We start from the raw sequence: 21,194 nt of genomic DNA on the forward strand, positions 1-21,194 counted from the left end.
ATACATTAATAGTGATTTTTTTAAAAAATCATTGGTAGTGAAATTATTTCTTGAATACTTTGATATAACCCCCAAAATACACTTTCTTGTTGTTTTTCACCCTATGATCCCAAAATTACTGTAGGTATTATTATATCTAGCTGAAAAAGCATCTTGACATGCTTCTTGTATTAAAAGATACAATTAAAAGCCAGATAACTAGCTCAAAACTATGTTGAGTATGACTTACTTTACATGTCAAGTATTAGAAGTCAGAATATTTACTAAAAATTATGTATTTCGTGTTATATATTAATAGAGCAGAATTTTTAGTAAGCATGTCCAAATCATATGGATTCATTCTGCATAAGACTAACCTCTTATTGGGGCTATAATTAAGTGCATATATGAACTATATATCTAGCGGAAAATAATGCCAAGTGTTTTTTTTTTCTATTCCCTTCTTTCTTTTTATGAGGGGGAAGGGGAACTTAATTTCCTAAACCACACAAATGAAGCTCAGAGCTCTTTTAATGGCTTCAGAACTCTGAGATGACAGCAATTGTCAAAAATTACACCTCAATTTTCAGCCTAGAGCCACATAAAAGAAAGCACACTTTCGGAAAAAACCACACCTGGGTTCAAGCCTCAGCCTTCTACCTTTTTTCCTGTGAAGTCTTACTTACCCTCTTGGAGCCCCGCCCGCCTTTTCTCTACACTGGGAGAACGATTGCTGTCCCACCCAGGGAGACCACCCAGTGGTTTCAAGAAAAGACCCTGTGGGAGCCCAGGTTTTCTCAAAAGGCAGCGATCCTCTTTGAAGGTCTGGACACTGACTCGAATTTCTCCTCTGAATGAGGATGCTGAGTTTGTTCAAGAATGAGGAGAGCCCAAAGTCAAGAAGCAATCCCTCAAGTGGAACTTCAGAATTAAGTAGAAATTCCTTCAGGACAGTGACATGAGCCCAAATGGAAGAGGTAGAGCAAGAATTCTAAGCCTTTCTCAACTCTGGCAGGACACTACCTGCCACAGGGATGGGGCACCTTTGGCAAGACCAACCAGGGACACTTGGAGGGTGTGTGTGTGTGTGAGTGTGTGTGTGTGTGTGTGTGTGTGTGTGTGTGTGTGTGTGTGTGTTTGGTCTCTTCCCACCAATCCCTGAAGGCGCTGAGCACTCTGTCTGACATACTGTAAGCATTTAAGTAGATGTCATTCCATCCCATCCCACCTTTGTTATGGATCTCATTCTGAAGAAACATCACATTCCATTTCCCTGATTGATTGATTGATTCATGAAAGAGATTCTTCTGCTGTTTCCCATACCGTTTACATTTAAAGGTGGGACTTTGCTATCAGAACTGCCTTCCACGGGTGGTAGAATTTAAATTTTGAAAGATCCCTGGCCCAAACTAGAGCATATACCAGTGATTTTTCTACACCATACCAGGGGTACCCTTCATGAAAGCAAATATTTTTTTTAAATTAACTAAACAAATATGCAATTAATCACTGGTGTTTGGCATTATTTTTAAAATAGATTTTCCCTCAGTTGACAAACAAAAAAATAGTAGAATATAGTGGTCTAATATAAGTGTTGCTACTCACACTTTCTGAACAGCTATACAGCGTGTATCCAAGGAAGGAAAGGAACGTGGAAAGAAAAAGGAAGGAGGGGACTCTCTGGCTGGGAATAAATTCTTAAAAAGCTGGGATCATCTTCGATAACCACAATCTAACCAAGGGAAATCGCACCGCCGCCACCGTCAAAGACACCTGATGATTCCATCTCTTCTGCTTCTGTTGAAGACCCATAACCTTTCGATAGAGCCCGTGTTTTCCTGATGTTTCAATAGTGTTCTAACCGCGTTCTTTTAGACATTGTTTTGTTTTGAATAGGTAATGCGTTCACAAGGTTCAAAATCAAAATACTATAACAGAATCCATCTCATTATGTAATAGGGTATGACGAAGAAGCCTCACTTACCTCCCTTTCCCATCTTACCCCAATCTCCTGGACCCTTACAGTAAACTCTCAGGGTTTCCTTTTTACTGCCAGATGCAAGCCAGTACAAGTATCTGTTTCTATTTTCCCTCCTTTCTTATACAACGAGCAGCATAGTGTGCACGTTACGTGGCACCACACTTTTTTCACTGAATGATGTGTCTGGAGGCCTCTCCATATGAAGGCATACAGCACGACCTCAATCCTTTTCTTACTCCTGCCAAAGATTCCTGCGTGTGGCCCACATTCATATAAGAAGTCTTACTGACACACACTTGGAGTATATTCAGTATTTTGCTACTGAAAGCAATGCTGTGACTAAATACCCTGTTGAGATGAAGAGTAAAGGCTTTTATGATTTTAATAAATACTGCCAAAACACCCTCAATAGGTGTTGTATAATATTTTGCACTAACATTAGCTCAGGGTCCAAGGCCATAGAACTAACTGGTAAAGGAATACAATGAGACTGTAGGTCCCAGACAAAGATCCAGGGCTTTGCTGATAAAAGAATACCAGCTCGACCCTCTTACACAGCTCCCACTTAGATAAAGCAACAGTTGAAAACCCACAGATAAGATTCCCAGGGCTGCCATCCTCACCCTTGCTGTTTGCATCTCGTCTCTCCCCTAAGAGGAGAAAAGAGTGTCTTCTGGACTCAGTAAACGTGGCTGGCAATCATAGGAAGAAGAGGCACTTTTAAAGCCTGAAGCATCCATGTGGGAATACAAACACTGATTCTGTTTCCAAAGCCCACCTCACACGCAGCATGAAGTCATTCATGACTTACACTTCATCTCTACCTAGGGCCTTACAAACCTGGCAATGCCACCACTGTGACTCTTTAACAGTGCCATATATATCCTATGTGTCCACACAACCATGTACCCTGGAGTCCAGCGCTGCAGAGTGCCAAGTGGAATAAAACCATTCCTACTACAAAGTTAATGGTAAATACCACCTCTTTCCTCTCAGAGAGGGTAATAAAATCCTCCAGTGTGGGACCTCCCAAGCACACAGCAGAAGATATTAACACTGTTTCAGCCACAACGACTCCTGCTAAGACATACACAAAGCAACAGGGGAAAAATAAAAGGCAGGCGATTTCCTCCACCATTGGCAATGGCGTAACTGGTCCCACAGCTATTATTCTTCTGCTTGGCAGAAAGACCAGTGTGTGAAAGTGTAGTTCCACACTGTTTCCCTGGGACTCCTCTACACAGGGATCCTTCTGACTAGGGCTTGGATCGTAAGATGATACGATCGTTTCTCTACCTCACAAGGAAATGAGAAATGGAGTATGGCACCAGTTAATGGGCCCCTCATTCTGAAATCTGGGTATGGGTTCAGAGGCACTAGGTTAAGTGATCACTCCCCTGCTCTCTATCAAGCAGCAGAGGGGACAGTCCAAGAGCATCCCAGCCTCAGGGAAAGCCACAGCACAGCCCTTTGGTCTTCGATCCTCTCATCAACCCATTCTCGAAGGAAACCATCTTCAGATCCCTGCAGGCTACACAGAGAGGCATTGTAGACAGAAGGCTCACACACCAGCCTCCATAAAGCTGGTCGGTTGGGGGGCAGCCTGGATCTAAGAGCCAACACAGATCTAGAAGCAAATCTCAGCTTTATCACTTGCAGCTGAGTGACTTCAGGCCCGTTACTTCACCTCGCGCTGCTTCAGTTTTGTCAAAAATAAGAATATCTCACAGAGTTTCTGTGACAATTCAGCATGCAACAGTGTGTAAAAAACCTAACACAGTACCTGGCACCTCATAAACACTCAGTGGATAATTTTTTTTCACTGAATGTCATGAAATTCAGCTCATAATCTGAAATATCTCACTTTTTAATAAAATATGAAAAAATAAACATTTCTAAATTGTGTTCCTGAGTAACTGACATTTACTGTTCATTTACTATGTGCTGGGCACTGTGCTAAACATTTCCCATGCCTCCTCTCACTTCATACTTACGCTGATGTGAGGTTGGCATATACACTGCACAATCATTACTCTCATTCCCACTTTGCAGATGAGGGAAATGTGACTGCGACAGCTTACACATCTAATCTCGGTTTACAGAAGAGAGTAAATGCCAGGATCAGAACCAGGTGTGTGGGACAACACAGCCCCATGCTGCCCTCCACTGGAGCAGACAGTGCAACACCACATTAACTCAGCTTCCAACACAAAGCACACTCATGAGACCAAGAAGGCACGGTCTGTGTCCTTGTTCTCCTAACACACAACAGTGACATTCATGATTTAAAGAGAGAGAGAGAGAGAGAAAGAGAAAGAGAACCTAACCGGCAGAGTCTAAGTTGAAAGATAAAAGGCGATGTGGTTTGGCTGTGTCCCCACCCAAATCTCATCTTGAATTCCCACGTGTTGTGGGAGGGACCCAGTGGGAGGTAACTGAGTCACAGGGGCAGGTTTTCCCATGTTGTTCTCCTGATAGTGAGTAAGTCTCATGAGATCTGATGGGTTTAAAAACAGGAATTTCCCTGCACAAGCTCTCTTCTCTTATCTGCCACCATGTGAGATATGCCTTTCACCTTCCGCCATGATTGTGAGGCCTCCCCAGCCACGTGAAACTGTGAGTCCATTAAGCCCAGTTTTCCTCCCAGTCTCAGGTATGTTTTTATCCGCAGTGTGAAAACAAACTAATACAGTAAATTGGTGCCAGCAGAGTGGGGCACTGCTGAAAACACATCCAAAAATGTGTAAGTGACTTTGAAACTGTAGAAGGAAGAGGCTGGAATAGTTTGGAGGGCTCAGAAGAAAGCAGAAAAATGTGGGAAAGTTTGAAATTCCCTAGAGACTTGTTGAATGGCTTTGACCAAAAGCTGATAGTGATATGGACAATGAAGTCCGGGTTGAGGTGGTCTCAGATGGAGATGAGGAACTTGTTGGGAACTGGGGCAAAGGTAACTCTTGTTATGTTTCAGCAAAGGCACTGGCGGCATTTTGTCTCTGTTCTAGAGATCTGTGTAACTTTGAACTTGGGAGACACGATTTAGGGATCTGGCAGAAGAAATATCTAAGCAGCAAAGCATTCAAGAGGTGACTTGGGTGCTGTTAAAGCATTTGGCTTTATAAGGAAAGCAGAGCATAAAAATTTGGAAAATCTGCAGCGTGACAATGCAATAGAAAAGAAAATCCCACTTTCTGAGAAGAAATTCAAGCTGGCTGCAGAATGTTAATCCCCAAGACAATGAGGAAAATGTCTCTGGGACATGTCAGAGGTATTTGTGGCAGCTCTTCTCATCACAGGCCTGGAGGCCTAGTGGCAAAAAGTGGTTTCATGGGCCAGGCCCAGGATCCCCATGCTGTGTGCCTAGGGACTTGGTCCCCTGCATCCCAGTCATTACTGGGGTCAACGCAGAGCTTGGGCCGTGACTTCAGGGGGTGCAGGCCTCAAACCTTAGCAGCTTCCATGTGGTGTTGAGCCTGCGAGTACACAGAAGTCAAGAATTGAGATTTGGGAACCTCCACCTAGATTTCAGAAGATGCATGGAAATGCCTGGATGCCCAGGCAGAAGTTTGCTGTAGGGGCAGGGTCCTCATGGAGAACCTCTGCTAGGGCAGTGCAGAAGGGAAACGTAGGGTAGGCGCCCCCACACAGAGTCCCTACTGGGACACCACTTAGTGGAGCTGTGAGAAGAGGGACGCCGTCCTCCAGACCCCAGAATGGTAGATCCACAACAGCTTGCACCAGGCACCTGGAAAAGCCGCAGACACTCAGCCCCAGCCCATGGAAGCAGCTAGGAAGGAGGCTATACCCTGCAAAGCCACAGGAGCACAGCTGCCCAAAACCATGGGAACACACCTCTTGCATCAGCCTGACCTGTATGTGAGACATGGAGTCAAAGGAGATCATTTTGGAGCTTTAAGATTTGACTGCTGGCCGGGCGCGGTGGCTCAAGCCTGTAATCCCAGCACTTTGGGAGGCCGAGACGGGCGGATCACGAGGTCAGGAGATCGAGACCATCCTGGGTAACATGGTGAAACCTCGTCTCTACTAAAAAAAATACAAAAAGCTAGCCGGGCAAGGTGGCGGGCACCTATAGTCCCAGCTACTCGGGAGGCCGAGGCAGGAGAATGGCGTGAACCCGGGAGGCGGAGCTTGCAGTGAGCTGAGATTGCGCCACTGCACTCCAGCCTGGGCGACAGAGCGAGACTCCGTCTCAAAAAAAAAAAACATTAACTTACCTCAGATGAGATTATTTTTATGAAACAATCTGAAACCTTAAAATAAGTGTGTTTTAGACATCCTAAGAGATACATGAAAGCATAACTCACTGATGTGTTCTAGAAAATAAAATTCAAAAAATTCTGGTTTTGTAAACCAGATCTAAAAATGCATCTTCAGGACTGTATCCATCTCCCAGTCAAATCCTTCTCTGAGAAGGAAAACACTAGCCACCCTTTCAAAGAGTTCCTGTCACAAACATTAAGCTGCATCAGAAAAGAAGACCAAAAAAGGCACACAGAGTAAGTGATGACAGAGACGTAAGAATATAATGGAGGCGAATAGGGGAATGAGATGTAATAAAAATTGCAGGAAGGAAGGTCCAGAAGGAGTAGCCAAACGATTCAAATGAAAAAGAGAAACTTCCACATCTGGACAGGACAGAATAATAAACCAGTTTTACCCCTCCATATGAAAAACTACAAAATAAAATAAAATAAAAAACAGACAAATATATAAAATAACACCACTCAAAACATGGGACACCAGGTGACCAAGGACACAGGCCCCCCGGAGGGGCGAGACCTGACATTGCTCCAGGAAGGAAGGAGAGCACGGGAGAGCCCAACAGTCTCTTTGATTTGAGGAGACAGAGCCGGGAGTCTGGACGAGGCAGGATAGCTAGAATTCTCAGGGCAGAGGAAAGGAGAGAAGAGAGCTGTGCAGAGAACTCTGGAGATCTGCAGAGGAACCCCTTCAGTATTCAACCGAACACTGATCATGTGTGTTGAAAAATCTACCTGCGGTCAGGGAACAAAGCACACAAAAGGATTAGAGGGAATAAAGATGGAGCTCACACAGGACCAGGAATAGTGCCAGTTCTCAACAGCCAAGCGGAAAAGCCTCGTAATTCACGGGTTATCAGTTACAGAGCTAAGACAGGTCTGGCACAGGTATTGGGCAAAACTATCCCCAGACTAAACTCTATACTGGTCCTGCCTAATAAGGCTTAAAAAGAAGACCTAAAAGGATCAAAGTGTTTCTAAGTAATCCCAGAACAAAGCTCGTGGATATTAGGAAGGTAAAAAATATCCAATGCATCAGAAGGTAAAATTAACGATGTTTGGCAATATCCTACAGTAAATTACCAGGCATGCAAAATAGAAACAAAATACATAAAGAACAGAAAAATCAAAAGCAATTCACCAAGGAATGGCAGATGTCAGAATTAGTAGGAAAAAAATGAGTTAAAATTATAATAATATTTGCTATGTTCAAAAAGCTAGAGGAAAGACTAAACATTTTAAGTTGAAACAGGGATGATATTAAAAATATCCAAACTGAAGCAAATGAATGAAATGAAAAATACACAGGATGGAGTTAGCAGAAAATTAAGACAGTGTAGAAGAAATATTGGTAAATTTGAAGATAAAGCAATATTAATTATCCAAAATGCAATATAGAAGAAAAAAAAAATCATGAAAGAAAAATGAACAGAGCACCAGTGGCGGAAAAGTTTTAAGTGCCCACATACAGATGCAAGTGGAGTACCTAAAGGAAGAGAGTGACAGAAAATATCTGAAGAAATAATTGACCAAAATTTGCAAGACCTCATGAAAAACATAAATCCAAGAAGCTCAACCAATTCCAAACCTAAGAAATCTGAAGAAAACTTTAACTATGTACATCATAACCAAACTGCCTAACATCAGTGACAAAGAAAACATTGTAAAACCAGTCAGAGAGAAGAGACACATTATGTACAGAAAAACAAAGACAAAAGCAAAGTTGAGAGCAGATTTCTCACAGGAAACAGTGCCAGTGAAAAGAGACAGGAATAACATCTCTAAAAAATGAAAAGGGCCGGGGCACAGTGGCTCACACCTGTAATCCAAGCACTCTGGGAGGCAGAGGAAGGAGAATCACTTGAGGCCAGGAGTTCAAAACCATCCTGGACAACATGGTGAGACCCCATCTCTCTATAATTTTTTTTTTTTTTAATTTTAAAAGTTATCAGGGTGTGGTGGTGCACACCTGTAGTCCCAGCTCTTCAGGAGGCTGAAGTAAGAGGATCCTTTGAGCCCAGGACTTGGGGGCTGCAGTGGGCCATGATCACGCCATTGTACTCCAGCCTGAGTGACAGAGCAAGACTCAATCTCAAAAATAAATAAGTAAAACTAAAAAAACGATTAATCTAGAATTCCTTTCCCGTGAAAATATCTCAAAAATAAAGGCAAGATGAAGGTTTTATCGGACATACAAATGCAAAAGAATTCATCACTAGCAGAAGCAGGCCCTCGGTTGTGCAGAAGGAAAAATCGGTTGGGAACCCAGACAAAGAACACTGAAGATGGTAAGGACCTAGCAGAGAAAAAGGCTTTTCTTATGATGTAAATCTCTTTAAAGGCTGATCAACTACTCAAAGCAAAAATAATCATAACATATTTAGGAGTTGACAGCATACATAAGAATTAAAATATGTGACGGCACAAAGGCCAAGATGGGAAAAAGGGAAGTCTGCTGTTCTTACCCTATACAGGAGTGGGGTAACAACACTCAAAGTGAGACTGCGATAACTGTAAACCCTAAAGCAACTGCTACAATAACAAAACAAAAAGTTACGGCTCATAAGACAAAGGAAATAAAATGGAGTCATAAAAAATACAATTAATCCAAACAAAGTAAGGGAACAAAGAAACCAAATGTTACTCATAGAAAACAAATAGCAAAAGGATCATTTAAATCCAACTATATCAACAATAACATCAAATGCAAACAATCTAATTAAAATCACTTTGTAAAAAGAACAAAGCCACAAGAATTCAACCGATTTCAAGACTTATTATAAAGCCACTGTGAAAAAGACAGTGAAGTATTGTGTCAAGATAGACAAATAATAGATGCATGGAACAGAATAGAGAGTCCAGAAATAGCCCCAGACATATATGGTTAATTGATTCCAGACAATGGTACAAAGACTTTGCAGCGCAGAAGGAAAGGTCACTTCAACAAATGATGCTGGAACAACTGGATATCAATATGCAAAACAAAATTTCAATCTGTACCTCAGATCATCCATAAAATTCTTCAAAGGAATCATAAATCTAAATATAAAACTGCAACTATAAAACTTCTATAAGAAAATATAGTAGAAAAATCTTTGTGACCTTGGGTTAGGAAAGATGTCTGAGAAACAACAGCAAAAGCATAATCCATAAGAGAAAAAAATTGGTTAATTGGGTTTCATCAAAGTTAAGGAACTTCTGCTCTTTGAGGGACTAATAAAAAGGCTGAGTGAAAATATTGCAAATCCCACATCCCACAAAAGAATCATATCCAAAATTCATGAAGTTTCAAAAATCAATAAAAAGATAATAGGGTCAGGTGCAGTAGCTCACACCTCTAATCCTAGCACTTTGGGAGGCCAATGTGGGCAGACTGCTTGAGCCCAAGAGTTCAAGGCCAGCCTGGACAATATAGTGAGACCCTATCTTTACAAAATATGAACAAACTTAGCTGGCATTGTGATGAGTGCCTGTAATCCCAGCTACTTGGGAGGCTTAAGTGAGAGGATCACTTGACCTGGGAGGTCAAGGATGCAGTGAGCTAAGATCATGCCACTTCACTTCAGCCCAGGCAAAAGAGCAAGACCAAAAAAAAAAAAAGAAGAAAGAAAGAAAACAAATGGGCAAAATATTTGAATACTTTGCCAAATAGTTATATGAATGCAAATAAGTACATAATATTCAGCATCATTATCAACTAAGAAAATACAAATTAGGCAGGGAGCGGTGGCTCATGCCTGTAATGCCAACACTTTGAGAGGCCGAGGTGGGTGAATCACCCGAGGTCAGGAGTTCTAGGCCAGCCTGGCTAACATGGTGAAACCCTGTCTTTAATAAAAATGCAAAAATCACCCAGGCATGGTGGCGTGCACCTGTAATCCCAGCTACTTGGGAGGCTGAGGTGGGAGAGAACTGCTTGAACCCAGGAGGTGGAGGTTGCAGTGAACTGAGATTGCACCACTGCACTCCAGCCTTGGCGAGAGAGCAAGACTCTGTCTCAAAAGAAAAGAAAAGAAAAGACAAATTAAAATCATAATCAGATACTACTACACTCCTATTAGAATGGCTAAAATTACAATGACTGTAATAAGTGCCAGCAAAGATGAGGAGCAACTTCCACTCCTAGGCACTGCTAGCGGAAATGTAACATGGTACAACCAGTTGAACAGTTTGATAGTTTCTTTAAAAGTTAGTCACGGCCGGGTGCGGTGGCTCATGCCTGTAATCCCAGCACTTTGGGAGGCCGAGGCAGGTGGATCATGAGGTCAGGAGATCCAGACCAGCCTGACCAAGTTGGTGAAACCCCATCTCTACTAAAAATACAAAAAAAATTACCCAGGCGTGCTGGCGGGCACCTGTAATCTCAGCTCCTTGTGGGGCTGAGGCAGAGAATTGCTTAAACCCAGGAGGCGGAGGGTGCAGTGAGCTGAGATCGTGCCGCTGCACTCCAGTCTGGGCAACACAGCAAGACTGTCTCAAAAAAGCAAAAAAACAGTCATAGACCTACCATGCAGACATTCCATTTGTAGCTATTTACTCAAGAAAAATAAAAGTTATGTCCATATAAAGACTTGTCCACAAATATTTCTAGAAGCTTCATTTGTAATAGCCAAAACCTGGAAACAACCCAAATAGCCAACAAGAGGTGGATGAATAAACATGTTGTAGAATATGTAACCCCCTACTTAGTAACAAAAAGGAATGAAGTATTGATAACATGCTACAAAATGCATGAATCTCAAAATAATTATGCTACGTGAAAGAAGCCAGAGAGAATACATACAATAGGATTTCACTGAACGTAAATCTAGAAAATGCTAACCAACCTACAGTAACAGAAAGCAGATCACTAGTTACCTAGGCCTGGTGGGTAGGGAGAGTGGGCAGAAGAGGTGGTAGAGGGACAGTGAAGGAGCAGAAGGAAACGTTTTGGGGTGATGAGTATATCTTGATTGTGGTGATGGTTTAGTGTGTGTATAATTATGTCAAAAGTTATCAAATGGTACACTTTAGCTTATTGGAAACCCATTATAATTCAATAAATAAAAGAGTAAGCAGAAAGATTCAGCATAATAAGTGTTTTCCCCAATCTACTGAATTTTATAATTTGGAAATCAATTGTGACCTCAACAGAAACCGTTAGAATGAACTAACCACCCCTGCCTGTGTTGGGCAGTAATTGGAAGGTATATTTCATAAACTGTAGCTGAAAGGACAGTAAGTTTCCAGAGAAAGATGGATAGTCAAATAATGGTAGCTGTTTATTTTATCGTGAGATGACATAGTTTAGAATATATTTAAAGCTGATGAAACAAAATTCTAGAGAAACTGATGGGCTGGTAATCAGCAGTCCAGCTAAGCACAAAATCCACACCTAGTCACCTAGATTTTCTCAGTAAAATATAGCTTTTACTCTGACAAAGACTAGAAAAACAGAGACTGAAAAAATGGTGTAGAATAACAGAAAAAAAGGAATTTGTACAGTGAGCTGACCAAAAATAAGAAAGGAGAGAGCCACCAACCTTGACTTGGCTAAGGTGGCAAATCTGAGCCGCTACAGGAACGGGAAGCACAAAGAGATTTGGGCACCGATTCAAGGCTAGGCTTTCATGGAGTATCTAGTGCAAGTCAAAGGAGTGAATGAGGTAAAGTGGTGGATAACAGAGGTCCGATAACTAACTTTATACTGATGATCAATTCCTCAGTAGAGCTAGGAGAGGCCAGAAGAGGCTGAAATCAATCAGGAAATTGAGCTTTCTATGAACCTAAAGAGTAGAGTAGAAAGAGAATCTTCCCTCTCCCCCTAAATCTTTTTTTTTTTTTTTTTTTTTTTTTTGAGACAGAGTCTTGCTCTGCTGCCCAGGCTGGAGGGCTCCCCCTAAATCTTAATGATTTCTAGGTCACCTGTACACCAACCACCTGAGAGTTATTAGTAGCAGTAAAAATAGTTTGCAATGGGTGTAGTTCCAGGCACACTGATGGTTTTCATTACAGTAGCCCTAAAATTTTCAGTGCCTTTTTCTCTGTATCTTAAGATCCAATAATTTTATTTTAATTAACATAAAACCCCAAACAATTTCAATGTATTATTTCCCTAGATTAGTGAACCTCTCTGTTATCCTCTGCCCAACTGCCATAGAATCAGGAAGATTTCTGGGCTCCTTAAAAGTATCATAGTTCAGCTCAATCATTGCTATCTCAACCTTTCTCTAAAGAGGTTCCCTTGTACCAATTCCTTAGCCCCGAAAGATCTAACCCTAGTATACATTTTCCCCATTCACTAGACATCTAAGGAAAAGTGGGTCTTAGGCCTCTCTCCACCTGATTCCTAGGGTGATGTCTTATTTCCACTGAGTCCCTCCACTGGCTTCAAGCCAGGCACTTCACTTTTCATAGTTAATGATCCCAAGTCTCAGAGGTTGAAGGTGTTGGCCCGTTTTTATCGGAAACAGTAACCTGCTCTAGACTACATCTAAGCTACAGTGAGGCGAGTACAGACAAGTCAAAATGGCTTGAATGCAACAACTGCCTTGGCTACTTCACTGTCAAGGGGTACTCTGCCAAGGATAACACTCCCCAAGCCAGGCAACACCAGCCAGCCCAAAAGAGCTGATTTAAAAATTATTAAAGTGATACACACTTAAAATTTTTGATGTGATTCCATTTAGGAAGAATGTAGCACTAACAATTAATTATAAACCTAATTCTTACTGTCAATCCCTTTCACTTCATTTATACTAACAGAGCGTCATGGATTAAAAAATATGAAAAGATATGGAAGACATGATTCCTTATTACCATGATCAAGCGATTTCACTCCTGACCAGGACATCACTCACAACACAGGGCCCTAGAACATTTCTGCTGGATGGGACCATATAGAGGTCCCTGTGCAGGTTGGGCTGGCAAGCAAGTTATCTGAAGGGAATCAACACCTGTGGATGGAAGACAGTGGCAGCAAACTGGGCAGAGGGAGAAGCCAACGAACTACAATCAGGCCAGTGAAGCCTTTACCTTGCCAGAGGTCTGGAGCAGACAGCCCATTAGAATGGCCCATGGAGAGCCTCTGTATTCTTGCCACATTCAGTCTTCGGATGTGGGCTGCCCTGGGAAGGGCATGTCTTTGGGCAAGGAGGCTCCCTGCAGCTAAGGCAATTCCCCAAGAATCTGACAGCTGGAGGCGATCTGCAATCCCATCAGCCTGGACCCTTGGAGGGGATGCTGGGAGGTGCATTTCAATGACCACCACAGGTCTTTCAACAAGCAAAGACAAGACATGACTCCCCCATGGCGACATACCTTGTCAAAAACAGAGGGTCCCAATCCATCTCTCCTTCACACTCATTAATCTAAACCGTGCTACGAGGCCAATCCTTTAGAAAGGGAAATGCCAATGTTTAGCAAAGAAACTGTGCCAAAGAAAGGCTGTAAACTCAAGGACAGAAAGAGAAATTTAAAAGTTAGAAATCCTAAATCCCCACCTTAGTTACTCTGAAAGAAATGATCTACCAAGCACAGTACAAAATATACAGAAACACTTGGGAAATATTAAAAATGACAACAAAATCCACAAGCATAAAAATAGTCTAAAGGGTTATTTTGTTTCTTTCTTTCTAATTCTAAAATGATAACCTCTCTTATAATAGCCTTAGGATGCTGGTACAATTGAAATGTTAGCAGAAAATAATAAACCACATTTGGACAGGAAAAAAACCTGAAACTAAAGCAGCTGTAATAACACACTGCCACAAGGAAATAGTGTGTTCTAATTTTTAATTTTGCTTTTCAAGAACAAAGGAATCCAATAATAATAATAATAAAAGGTGAAAAGCCTAGACCATAAACACAAATATAAAAAGAGTTGCTGAATATTTCAGAGGCCTGTAGAGGCAGTTTCCATTCGTCACTAGCTGTAGAAAGAGTGAACCTTAAGTTTTTAAATGGTCTTTGCTACTCAGAATGTAATTGGATATGATGTAGTAAATGGAGGCTTTACCACAAGCTAGCTACCAGGAGGCACAGAATGGGGAGAGAAGGTAAAGGAAAGAGTCAGAGGCAGCACCTAGAGAGAGGTCATTTTTTTTTTTCTTTTTAAAAGAGACAGGATCTCAGTCTACTGCCCAGGTTGGAGTACAGTAGCATGATCATGTCTCCCTGCAGCCTTGGACTCCTGGGCTTAAGCAATCCTCCTGCCTCAGCCTCCTAAGTAGCTGGGACTACAGGCGTGAGCCATTGCGCCTGCCCCTGGGGGGTTTTTTGTTTTGTTTTGTTTCGTTTTTTTGGGGGGATGACATCGTGGCTTTTGCAGGCCTCACAGTCTCTGAAATATTACTAATAAGATTTCTTTGTGGCCGGGCGCGGTGGCTCAAGCCTGTAATCCCAGCACTTTGGGAGGCCGAGACGGGCGGATCACGAGGTCAGGAGATCGAGACCATCCTGGCGAACATGGTGAAACCTCGTCTCTACTAAAAAATACAAAAAACTAGCCGGGCGAGGTGGCGGGTGCCTGTAGTCCCAGCTACTCAGGAGGCTGAGGAGGGAGAATGGCGTAAACCCGGGAGGCGGAGCTTGCAGTGAGCTGAGATCCGGCCACTGCACTCCAGCCTGGGCGACAGAGCGAGACTCCGTCTCAAAAAAAAAAAAAAAAAAAAAAAAAGATTTATTTGTATCTTATCAAAAAGCTAACTTCTGGTATGGCCGTAGAAGTCAGACTGGGGGCTCCAACTGCCTCAAATACTTAACCAGCCCTGTGATTTTTACGTGGCACTTTATTTCTCTGGGTCTAGGTTCCATCACGTGAAAAACAGAGATTGTAACACCCGTATCATAGATGCAGGTCAAAAGAAAAAAACCCCTTGTCAACGTGCTTAGCACAGGGTTTCACACTGCTACTATTATCTCTATTGTTACCAATATCACCATTATTATTGCTATTATTAATCTAAATTTAATCCAGGTTGATGGCAACTAGATAGGTTTACCAAGATGTTTTTCAGAAGCTAGCAAAATTACTTAATAAACCAACCAACAGCAAGAACCCAAAACCCATAACTAAATAGTGCTTCCGAAATGCCTGAAATAGAACTAGGCGGCCAGGCACGGTGGCTCACGCCTGTAATCCCAGCACTTTGGGTGTCCAAAGTGGGTGAATCACCTGAAGTCAGTAGTTCGAGACTAGCCTGGCTAACATGGTGAAAACCCATCTCTACTAAAAATACAACATATTAAAAAGTAGCCAGGTGTGGTGGTGCACGCCTATAATCCCAGCTACATGGGAGGCTGAAGCTTGAGAACTGCTTGAACCCAGGAGGCGGAGGTTGCAGTGAACTAAGATCGTGCCACTGCACTTCAGCTTGGATGACAGAGACTCTGTCTCAAAAAAAGAAAAAAGAAAAAAAAAAACCACAAAAACGAACAAAGCACTTTTCTTCAGATTTCAGAAGAAACAGCTGAGAATCCTGAAACAGTTGTTAACATTCAGTGTGAGCACGAAGGAAGCACACAGCACTGTCTGTGTTCTGTGATATAGACCCACTCACCCTTCTAGTTCATCAGATGGGCCCGGGCTCCGGTCACCTTCCCACTTCACATCTCCCCCGAGAGGCAATACAGCAGACATCACAAACACGGCAAACACAGTCGGGGACAAGCTCACACACCTCTACAAGAACAGCTCATGGCAACACACCCGGAAGAAACACACCAGGGCATGGCAAGGGTATGTGAACGAGGTGCCTTTCGGCAGTTTCAGGATGCCTGGCCGCTGTGTGGATGGGGTTAACAATGACCATGGCTCAAAGGAAAGAAGAAGAAGAAAAGGCTTTCTTCCCAGATAGATTCTAATGCATGGGAACCAACGTGTATTCTCCAAGCAGGTGAATTTTTAAACTTTAATTCCATTCCATAATTCTGCCAACTCAGTCTTACAGACAAAAAATGTGAACATTTATAAAATAGCAACATCGATCTGTAATAAAAGCTGACTACTAAAAGTCTAGGCTGACAATATTTTTAAAACAATAAAGCAAACATATGCCTAAATGAAAGAAGCTACAACTTCACTGCTATTCTAAAATTTAAGATTCTTTATTTTTTCATTTTTGGAGACGGAGTCTCGCTCTGTCACCCAGGCTGGAGTGTAGTGGCGCAATCTCGGCTCACTGCAACCTCTGCCTCCCAGATTCCAGCGATTCTCCTGCCTCAGGCTCCCAAGTAGCTGGGACTACAGGTGCCTGCCACCATGCCTGGCTAATTTTTTGTATTTTTAGTAGAGATGAAGTTTCACCATGTTAGCCAGGATGGTCTCGATCTCCTGAGCTAGTGATCCACTAGCCTCGGCCTCCCAAAGTGCTGGGATTACAGGCGTGAGACACCATGCCCGGCCCAAATTTAAGATTCTTAATTCTTGGCCAGGATCGTGCCCACCATGTCAGGACAGTCATCACAGTCAGAAAAGTTATATATTGCAGAAATGGTTTTTTATAAGGAAACCTGCCATCTGGTTTTGAAAGCTACGCAAATATGAATATAAAAAATAATACAAAGGAAAGTCTAGGATCACATTTTCAGAGAGATATATATCCTGAAACACCTTGGAAAGCTTACATAATCTATACAGAGGCTAGTACATGGCTTTTTAAAAAAAATATCTGCTGGTGCAGATATGAAAGCCACCATCAGCAGCAATAAGCCTGTGGTGCCACAGTCTGGTGGTTCACTGCTGCTTCTCGCTTCCTTAGACGTGATAAAGGCAAGTCAACCACAACCATTGTTCTTTGATTGTATTACTCTTTCCTCATGTGCTCCCTGCTTTTACTGTCTTGTCTTAACTTCCTTCCCTTCCCTCTTCCTTCCCTTTGTTCATATTTACACATTTATTTGATATTTTCTACTTACAAGGCATCTTTCACGTTATCTTGTTTTATTCTCAAGTGAAGTAAGTATTATCGCAAATTTTAAAAGTTAGAAAACTGAGATCTGAAATGCTACGTGACCCGTTCAGGATTTCAGAGTAAGGGGATGAACAAGAGCTTCATTTTAAATTTTCTGATTCTACACTACCGTTTCTCCATGGTCATAAGAATCTGCTGTCAATCATTTTTCTTCCCCTTGCCTCTTCTTTCCTTCTTTCCATAGACTGTGCTGCATCATGCTTGCTCTCCACAAGTACTTGTGCCACCTATTTTGTCATTTTTCACCCCATTCGTCTGGCCCTCCCCTTGCTTATCCCTTCCCAAGGCTAATTCCACTTCTCCTCTAGGTGTCAGTATGCATGTGCCTCACCAGGAGCCTTCCAGGAGCACAGGCTGGGTTCAGGAGGAGGCACCTTGCCTGTGGCATCAACAGCAAATCATTTGATTATAGAAATGTGTAGGATGACATAAATAAGGAGGGTGCTAAAAAAATTATCTCCATAGTTTGACAATGGAAAAATTCAGATGAGCCTGAATCTTTCTGTAAAGACAGAACACTATCTCCTTAAAATACCAGAATCCCTTCTACCTCACCCTGCCTCTAAAATGGCCTGAACAGCACAATCCATCTCCCTGTATTTGTGTTAAATAGATTATATAACTGTTTAAAATATTACAATTCCTTTCTTTTATCATGAAAGCAAAGAGATGCTGGCTATCATAGGTTTTTCACATTAGCAATTTCTATTTGAAACCTATTTCACTATTATGCCATTTTAATGAAATATATCAAACCTAGAGACAGAAAGAGAAAATAGCAACCACCCATATACTCATTATCCAGTTTTATCAAACTATAACATTTTGTCATATTTAACTTTAGTTTTTAAAAAGTAAAACATTATAAATACATTTGAAACATGGTTTCCACCCCTCCCTAACGCCATTTCCCATTTCCTAGAAAAACATTATCCTGAAGTTGATGTACACTTTTTGAAAATGTATCTATATTAAAAATATACAGGATTAGCTAGTGGTTTCTTATATATTACATAAACTATGCATTTGGTAATATGGCAGTCAAGATATTCTAACAAACCTTGCTAAACAGGGCAGGAGAGGCTTAATAAATTACAATAAGATTCTTTTTAAATACATATTTGAGTTCAGGCATAAGTAGGGGAAATCTGGAGTATGAAAAAATAGAGGTGAATCAAGAATAGTGAGTACTAAAGTCCCAGTTGGAAGAATGGTGACCATGAATCCTAACCAAGGCCAGAACTTTGTGCTACACTCTATTTCTCTACATCTTGGTCAACAATTTAAAACGCTAGATTTAAAAAATTATTTCCCATTTGAAAACGCTCCTGGTGGTTTTCTTTTGTTTTGCCCTGAATACTAATAAAGATAAGCATCTTTTCATATATTTATTGGTCATTCTATATATATCATTTTCCACCTTCATGTTCACCCATTTTTCTCTTAAGTTGCAATTTCTGTTTGTTTATATGAAGGAGTCCTTTATAAATGCCAAATGTGTATTTGACATACCACAGGACTCCTGTTAGAATGGCTACAATTAAAATGACTACCCTTATCAAGTGTTGCTGAAGATGCACAGCAACTGGAATTTTCATAGACCACTGGTAGGAATTGAGACGGTGCAACCACTTCAGAAAATAGTTTAGCAGCTTTGCTTTTTTTTTTTTAAAGTTAAACATACAGCTACTATTTGATCTGGTCATTCCCTCTTGGGTATTTACTCAAGAGAAGTAAAAACTTAGGACCCAGAAAGAATCATCCATGAATGTTCAGCGATGCTTTACTGGTAAGAGCAAAAAACTGGAAACTACCCAGATATCTATCAATGAGTGGATGCATAAACAAATCATGGAATTGAATACTTTATAAATGCCAAATATGTATTTGACATACCACCAGACTCCTGTTAGAATGGCTACAATTAAAATGACTAACCCTATCAAGTGTTGCTGAAGATGTACAGCAACTGGAATTTTCATAGACTACTGGTGGGAATCGAAATAGTGCAACCACTTCAGAAAATAGCTTAGCAGTTTTTTTTTTTTTTTTCAAGTTAAACATATACCTACGTTTATGAGGACTGAAAACTTAGGACTCAGACAGACTCATCCATGAATGATCATAGACACTTTGCTGATAACAGCAAAAAAACTAGAAACTACCCAGATGCCTACCAATGAATGTATGGATAAACAAATCGTGGAATGGAATACTGATTAACAATAAAAAGGAATCAACTACTGATATACACTATGACACGGATGAATTTCAACATAACTATTTTAAGTAAAACAAGCCAGACAAAAAAGAGCACATATTCTGAGATTCCATTTATATAAACCTAAAAAATGCAAACTAATTAATGGCACCAGAAAGCAGATCACATGTTGCCTGGGGTGAGATGTGGTAAGCGCAGAAGGGAAGAACTGCCAATGAGCAGGAGGAAACTGCTGGGGACAATGAAGGTGTTCATCTATTGATTCTGCTGGTAGCTTCATGGCATGAACTTGCAAGACGTCAAAACTTGTAAGATTGTGCAAGTACATTCATGTTCAGTTCATTGTAGGTCAACTTATCAAAATGTATACTTTAGATATGTATAGCTCACTTTATGTTAATTATACCTCAACAAAACGGATTTTTAAAAAAGCTCACGAGAATAAGACAGTAAAGGAGAATCTTAACCACGGTAGGTAACTGTCTTCTCAGATAAGAAATGTAAGTATTTCTTAAAGATAGTCACAATTAAGTAAATCCACTAACCTTCTCTTTATATCGTGCTTTAAAAAAACAAAATATATCTCAATTAAGTTAAAAATAGTTGGAGGGGGAAGGTGGCATTACTGAAAACAAATATTTTTTGAAAAATAAAGGCAAGTGACTAAGTGAGGTCTAGATTGTAACAATATCGTTCCTCCTGCAGGAAATAATATACTGTTAGTATTTTTGCTGTTGATAGTGGTAATCAGTATGGCAATATGTAAAGTTTTCCACTGGTTCATTCACATGGTTAAGAACCTAGCTCCACTGGGCTGGGCATGGTGGCTCACGCCTGTAATCCCAGCACTTTGGGAGGCCAAGGTGGGCAGACCATGAGGTCAGGAGATCAAGACTATCCTGGCTAACATGGTGAAACCCCATCTCTATTAAAAATACAAAAAATTAGCCAGGCGTGGTGGCGGGCGCCTGTAGTCCCAGCTACTCGGGAGACTGAGGCAGGAGACTGGCGTGAACGCAGGAAGCAGAGCTTGCAGTGAGCCGAGATCATGCCACCGCACTCCAGCCTGGGTGACAGAGCGAGACTCCGTCTCAAAAAACAAAAAACACCTTGCTCCACTGATCACATCCTCATGTAATAACATAATAATATACTCCTAATCAGCCTGTATATTTTCACTCCATTGATGACATTGATCCCAATCCATTATCATTCTTAGCAAAGGTTATAAGCATTTTTCTTTCTCTAGCTAAAAGTTTCTGAGAGTCAATATGAAGCCACAAGTGAAATGTTTCATACCTGATCTCATTACAGTTTTCAGTCAAATCACAGTCAAAACTTTGTTTCATGCATGAAATTATTTAAAATATTGTATCAAATTACCTTCAGGCTATGTGCATAAAGTGTATATGAAATACAAATGAATTTCGTGTTCAGACTTGGCTCCCATCCCTAAGACATCTCATTATGTATACGCAAGTATTTCAGGCCAGGCGCAGTGGCTCATGCCTGTAATGCCAACACTGTGGGACGCTGAGGTGGGCGGATTATGAGGCCAGGAGTTTGAGACCAGCTTGGCCAACATGGTAAAACCCTGTCTCTACTAAAAATACAAAAATTAGCCAAGGGTGGTGATGGGCGTAATCCCAGCTACTCAGAGGCTGAGACAGGAGAATTCCTTGAACCCGGGAGGTGGAGGTTGCAGTGAGCTGAGATTGCGCCACTGCACTCCAGCCTGGGTGACAGAGCAAGACTCTGTCTCGAGGAAAAAAAAAAAAGAATTT

At 41.4% G+C, this 21,194-nt stretch overlaps 1 protein-coding gene across 3 annotated transcripts in view; it reads right to left on the minus strand.

Moving 5' to 3' along the window:
* Positions 1–21,194, minus strand: part of FARS2 (phenylalanyl-tRNA synthetase 2, mitochondrial) — a 533,375-nt gene that overhangs the window by 344,120 nt on the left and 168,061 nt on the right. The window lies entirely within an intron of this gene.

The sequence above is a fragment of the Rhinopithecus roxellana genome, chromosome 4 (assembly GCF_007565055.1).
Source record: "Rhinopithecus roxellana isolate Shanxi Qingling chromosome 4, ASM756505v1, whole genome shotgun sequence".
Lineage (NCBI taxonomy): Eukaryota > Metazoa > Chordata > Mammalia > Primates > Cercopithecidae > Rhinopithecus > Rhinopithecus roxellana.